At 42.8% G+C, this 6,780-nt stretch overlaps 1 protein-coding gene across 1 annotated transcript in view; it reads right to left on the bottom strand.

Annotated features, from left to right (window-relative positions):
• Positions 1-3,066: 3,066 nt before the first annotated feature.
• The window catches only part of si:ch211-191i18.2 (uncharacterized protein LOC564095 homolog), a 40,131-nt gene continuing 36,417 nt past the window's right edge, over positions 3,067-6,780 (bottom strand). The window contains exon 5 of the mRNA XM_063186090.1: positions 3,067-3,714. The gene's annotated coding sequence lies outside the window, so the exon portion shown is untranslated. The remainder of the gene's footprint in view (positions 3,715-6,780) is intronic.

The following is a 6,780-nucleotide window of genomic DNA, read 5'->3' as shown; positions in this document are numbered from 1 at the left end:
TGTGTGTGTGTGTGTGTGTGTGTGTGTGTGTGTGTGTGTATGTGTGTGTGTGTGTGTGTGTCTGATCTGTGTGTCTTCTCTTCCCCGTATGACCTATTGACTCTCAATGCTCTCCTCTCCGCTCCACACAGACACACAGCCTCATGCATAATTTAGCTTTTTGCGGACGCTACAAAAAGCATCAACAACAACGCAGGAAGGATCCCAAAATGCCCTGTGACATTTTCACGCCGTAATCAGCCAATCTCCAGACACGTTTTAACCCCAGCTCAGTTCCCAGGAATAATAGGGCCTATGGCAAGTGTTTTCAGAGCACGTGGAAAACTTGAGGAGTAAAAAACATGCAAAACTATAATGTACTCAGAGAGTGCAGACCTCCGCCAAGGAAGCTGTTTGTTAGAACATTTGACTACATTGCATCCTATTTTTGTTTTAAGTCTTTCTGCCTTCTTTTTGTGGAGTTAGAAATTCGAATGTCAACATTCGCCCTGTCCTGCAGTTCAATGTGTGGTCACTAGGGGCCTCTAGACTTGTAGGCTAGCAATGGTGAAGACTTTTTTTTAAAAGTCCTAGTTCTGGTTCATGATTCAGATCACCACCAGAATTTAATCACTTATTCCTTGGGTCATTTCCAACAACTCCACCAAGTTTCGTCCAAATCTGTTCATACGTTTTTGAGTTATCCTGCTGACAAACAAACAAACAGACACACAGACACACAGACAGACAGACAGACAGACAGACAAACCAACGCGGAGGTAATGATCACACAGGGCCAGCTAAAAGCCAATTCCTTGCAGAGAGAGTTGAGGTTATGTCCGGCAGTATCCTGACCGTCTGGACAGATGAGCCTGAGAGACAGAGAGAGCTGGCGGGTGTTTCAGAGAGTGTAAAACATGAGGAGTAAAAATATATATGCAAATCATTACACATGGCCAGTTAAAAGGCAATTCCTTACAGTGACAGTTGAGGTCATGGCCGTATGGCAGTATCCCAGCTCAGTTCCCAGGAGTAATAGGGCCTATGGCAAGTACTTCAGAGCACGTGGAAAACATGAGTGAAAAAAGTACTGTATATGCAAAATGATGACACAGGTCCATCTGAAAACCGATTCCTTACAGTGAGGTTATGGCCGTATGGCAGTATCTTGACCGACTGGACAGATGAGCCTGAGACAGAGAGCGAGAGAGAGAAAGAGAGCTGGCGAGTCTGAAAAGACTAATTCCCATGAACCCCCCTGACACACACGGTCCTCACAACAGCTGCACACGACGCAGGCCAGGCCAATTTCGGCTCTTCCTCAGAGACTTCAGTTCTTACGGCTGAATTTCAATGCAGTGAAAGCAAGCCCATTCATGAGGCAGCCTTGGCCAGTTTGCGAAATGCTTGTACCTATTTCACATTAAAAAAAGGTAAAAAAGACGCGCTCACATTATCGCCTAATGATTCTCAGTTCTGAACTGGATGCTGAATCCCATATAAACCATGAATGAAGCGAAGGACGCGAAGGACAGCAATCTTCACGTTTTTACCTGAAACGTTCGAGGGCGGATAAACACAGAAAAAATCAGAAGAGTGCTGTCCTTTGCTTCCTTCATTCATTTACCGGTATGCTATTTCACTCCCGTTTCGTTGGTCCGCTCGTTGCTTCTGTCCTGATTCATATTTGGAGCTGAAAAAGCAAAGGCTTAGTATGTGATGACTGTGAACAAACTGATATGTACCAAAACTACTCATGTGAAAATATTTATTTCAAAAATTCATTCAATAATATAAACAACAATATAAATGAAATAATCTTTTCTTTTAACAATCTTGTAAAATTTAAAAATTAAAATTAAAACGTGCATTTGGCTGTTAAAGACTGCCACCCTTTTCGTAAAAGACATTCTCATCATACATTTGTACATTTATGTTCACAAAACAATTATACATTTGTATAAAACCGGGTAGGCAGAGGCAAAGGATATAGAAGTGCAAAAGTGTTTCTTAAGGTTGTGGAGTTGTGGAGCCCTTGTGTGGGTTACACTTAACTTGACTTGACGCCGGCGTCATACAGATGACATAACAGTATCATAAACATAATGCCAATGTCAAAAGCGTTTTATGGCCATGAAACGTTGACATTGTTTGACCTGTCTTTTTCATAATAGAATTACACTTAAAGACAAAGAAGTAATACAATGCCTATGTCATTGACATAATGTTTTAAGACACATTCATGACTGCATTATGACAATGTTATGACACCTTTACGTCATACGTATGACGCCGTATGACATTGACATAATGTTTACGACACATTCATGACTGCATTATGACACCGTTATGTCATACGTATGATGCCGGCGTCAAGCCAAGTGTAACCTGAGCGTCCTTTTAGGCAACGCTACGTGAACTGGATTGTCAAAGATGTGGCTGTGAGCACAGGATAACACATGGCTGAAACACACACACACACACACACACACACACACACACACACACACACACACACACACACACACACACACACACACACACACACACACACACACACACATGCACACCACACTCTCTCTCGCTCACATACATACACACACACATACACCAAGATACTCAGCCATTTCCCAAAGCGCATGTGTACACACACACGCACACACACACACACGCACACTTCTCATGCTGGAGTAGTAGAATCTTAAGGCTGGTTGAAGGGGGGGCATGACATGAGAGGGCAAGGAGTGGAGACAGTATTTCCGGGAGGGCATCGTCCCGTAATAAAGCGCTACATGTTTTAACGGTTTCCATCGACTGACGCAGGATCTGTCATATCTGATGTGGAGGAGGCTGCAGATTGCTGATGTGAAGACAGGAAATTGAGCATCTCACACACACACACACACATACACACGCATGCATGCACAGACACACCCTCTCTGATATAGGTTGTGTTGACTGTTGTTAAGCTGTATCGCTGATCCCGCACCCCCCCCCCCCCCCCCATCCCGCTGGTCTTGGCTATAGGTTGCTGTGCCCCCCCCACACCCCTCGCTGCCCTGTCGGCCCCTTCAGCACCTCACAATGTACCGCAGAGTCCTTTAATTAACTCACACGCCATCCAGCCAATCACGTGACACCGTCCGCTGGCACAGGGGCAGTCTGGGAGCTCACGGGGTGACGTGACCCAGAAAGGCGGCAGCAGAACTAGGTGAAGGAGGCGGAGCTGTGTGCTAAAATGAAGGACGTGTGAAATATATGTGTGTTTGGAAGAGCTTCTTTCCAAAATGAGATATATGCCATTTTTGACTTTTTGCATTATAATATAGGAATTGACTGCTAAGAAGTCCTATCACCTACGTGTGACTTCTTGCCATTAAATTTTTTTTAGATCATACTTTTAAAACCTCAATAAACATGCCTTTTAGCAATGCAATTCAATGGAATGCCCAATACAAAAATGTCAATTTCCCAACATTCTACAAAATGGATATATCTCATTTTGGAAAGAAGCTCTTTGGGGTTTTTATACTGTAGGTTGGGGCAGTTTGTTTGTTAGTGAGTGGAATGGCTGTGTTGACTGAGCTTGTTTATGCGTTGTGCAAGTTTTGGTGTTGGTTGGGGATTTAGTTGGCTCAGAATGGCTTCAGGAACAATTAGAAGATATGTTTTCCATCCTCCGTTAATGGCTGTGTGTCAATCAGTCCCTCCAGGCTAATATGTCTTCTCCAGGATCTGAAATAAAGCACACACACACACACACACACACACACACACACACACACACACACACAAACACTTTCACTGATATGTTGTTATGCTATACCAGTGGCTCTGAACCTTTTTTTTGAACAAACGCCCCCTTGACCTCATCATAAGCCACCTAACGCCCCCTTGACCTAATCATCTTTATGTAGCACTCATGCATTACACTTTTTATCTTCTGTATTTTATTTTATTATTTTCTGAACAATAGCTCTAGGTCAGAGTATGTGCAATATCTAGGTTTGTGCAATATCTAGGTTTGCATATGCCTTTGGATAACTCAGGGCCAAAACTGTAATGTTGTGTGTAACACTAACAATGGTTGTCTGTTACCCTGTTTACATGTTTGTCTGTCCTTTGTGGTCCTAAGTCTGTCTGTTGTGGTGATCTGATGTTAACTGTGAATCACACCTTCTCATGTCCATTCTGAATTTCTCTCCTGAAGAGACAATAAAGGATGATCTAATCTAATCTAATCTAATCTAATCTAATCTATACAACTCTGTTGGTTCCCGCCCGGTGTAAGTGGAACTGGTATGGCACAGCCAAGGCTGGTTCTGAAATCATCTTATTTTTACATGACTACAGCACCCTCTAGTGGCTACAGTGGAAACTGCATCCACAAAGATGACATGGAATTCAGACATCATCTGCAATGGACAGTGGGCAGTGGGTAGTCTTGGGTAAGCAGTTAGGGCGTCAGACTTGTAGCCCAAAGGTTACTGGTTCGACTCCTGACCCGCCAGGTTGGTGGGGGGAGTAATTAACCAGTGCTCTCCCCCATCCTCCTCCATGACTGAGGTACCCTGAGCACTGTACTGTCCCGCCTCACTGTTCCCTTGGGGCACCATTGGTGGCTTCTCCCTTGCACGGGTGAGGCCTAAATGCAATTTCGTTGTGTGCAGTGTGTAGTGTTCACTTGTGTACTGTGGAGTGCTGTGTCACAATGAAATTGGGAGTTTCTCAATGGGGCTTTCACTTTAAGGAGAGGATATAAAGGAGAGGATACTTTCTGGAGAGGATATGGGGGAGACGAGGAGAGTGCGTGCCAGTAATGGACATGATTTGTAAGCAGCTTCAGCATCTGTCCTGTTTCATGTGCGGAGCATATTTTTAGCCGGACATCAGGAATTCAGACAAAAAGTCGCCGCGTTTCCCCAAGAGTGTCTCGCTCACACACACAGGTGCAAATTTAATGGATGCATGTACGTACGCGTGTATGTATGTAAGTGCCGCGTGCAAGAGCACACTCACTGTTTAAGAGCGGGGGGTTAGAGGGTCAGATGTTGATGACATTCATATGTTCTCTCTCTGCATGCTGAAATCGCTATTTTTAATGAGCACGGCGGCTTGAGGCACGATGAAGGCATTTTACGTGATCTGTGGGTCTTTCACCCCCGATCGTAACATCTACTCTGGTCTGTGTAGCGTTAAAGGTAGTGTTAGAGTGCCTGGGAGGCGCTTTAGAGTACCTAACACCACTAGCCACTTATACAAGATATCATTTGTCCCAAATGCAGTCAACATAATAAACCAGGTGGGATTTATATCTTAGATGAGTCCTTATGACTAGTATTTTATGTTACGTAACATATTTGTTGTAGTATGTGGTTATCTATTTATTTATTAACTGAAGTAGTATTCCTTGTCTTGTTTTTTTTACATTTTTAGATCTCACCTATTTATTCATTTATTTATTTTGGAGTGGTATTCCTTGATTGTTTTTGTGTGGACTGGAGTGTCTGTCTTAACCCATTTTGTCCTGTAGTAACATATACACTGCATTCAGGTTCTTCAGATTTGAGCTGTTTTATTAACAATGTGGTTATGTCAGAGCTGAATGAACACATTCTAATGCAAAATGAGAGTCCTGGCTTTTAAATGCAACTTATTTCATGTTGTTATGTGCTTCTGAGGCTAAGATATAGGTTTTAATAGGCAGAGGGCACCTTTTCCCAAAAAGGGCTTAGGCTATAATAGGTTAAATGTGTAATGTCTCTAAATGTGTAATGTATAACCGTATGTGTCTTTAACATGGTGAAACTGAAGACAAGTTCCCACACCTGTGGACAATAAAGGTTCAAATCAAATGTCATGTTCCATCATGCACACAGGTCACATATTAGTATGCACTGGTGTCACTGTAATATTCTGTGGACAGTTTACGTACCATTTTAGTGTGTCTGGGTCACACCATTTTAAAGACATTCCCATGTATCTATGGTTATTTAAGTGGTCGTATTCATATGGGCTGATGTTTTACTTGTCTTTTATTATTTCATGGCTGGATTACGTTTCCCAGAATTGTAATCTGATGAAGACGGTTGAAGTCGAAACGTAATCCAGCCATGAAAAAAGGATTTTAAGTGTGCGGACTTTTCACTCCGAAAACTACAGTTGGCCTTCGTCCTGCAGGATGAAGACGTTTTATATGATCAGTGGGTCTTTTACTCCCAATCGTAACATCTATACAGGTCTGTGTAGCATGAAAGATATCATTTCATGGTCCACATCATGGATGTTTTACTTTGTGCACAGGTCACATGTGTTTCATGGATATCCATGTTAGTGTGCACTGCTGACATAGTAATATTCTGTGGAGTTTACGTAGCATTTTAGTGTGTCTGGGTGAGAGACATTCCCATTTTTCCATGGTTATTTAAGTGGCCATGACAGTGTGCACCTGTACACTAGTCTAGATAGATTCATATGGGCTGATATTTCACTCAACATTTAAGTGTGTCTACAGGTGACAGCCATAGCGTATTACATTGTCCTCTGAGGTACTATAGTCTCTACTTCAATGTGTCACATCTGTGTCCCTCATCTGTGTCATGCTTAAGATATGTTTTCGCTCTAGTCACACTAAACTCACCATTGTGTGTGTGTCTGTGTATGGATATTTAATGTACCTATCTCCAGGGCAGCACTCATTACAGTGTTTGTGTGTGTGTGTTTGTGTGTGTGTGTGTGTGTGTGTGTGTGTGTGTGTGTGCGCGCGCCCTTTAAGACACGGCATTATAAGTTTGCTTTTAC

The sequence above is a fragment of the Engraulis encrasicolus genome, chromosome 20 (assembly GCF_034702125.1).
Source record: "Engraulis encrasicolus isolate BLACKSEA-1 chromosome 20, IST_EnEncr_1.0, whole genome shotgun sequence".
Taxonomy (NCBI): Eukaryota; Metazoa; Chordata; class Actinopteri; order Clupeiformes; family Engraulidae; genus Engraulis; species Engraulis encrasicolus.
This window is presented reverse-complemented; position numbering and strand designations above follow the sequence as displayed.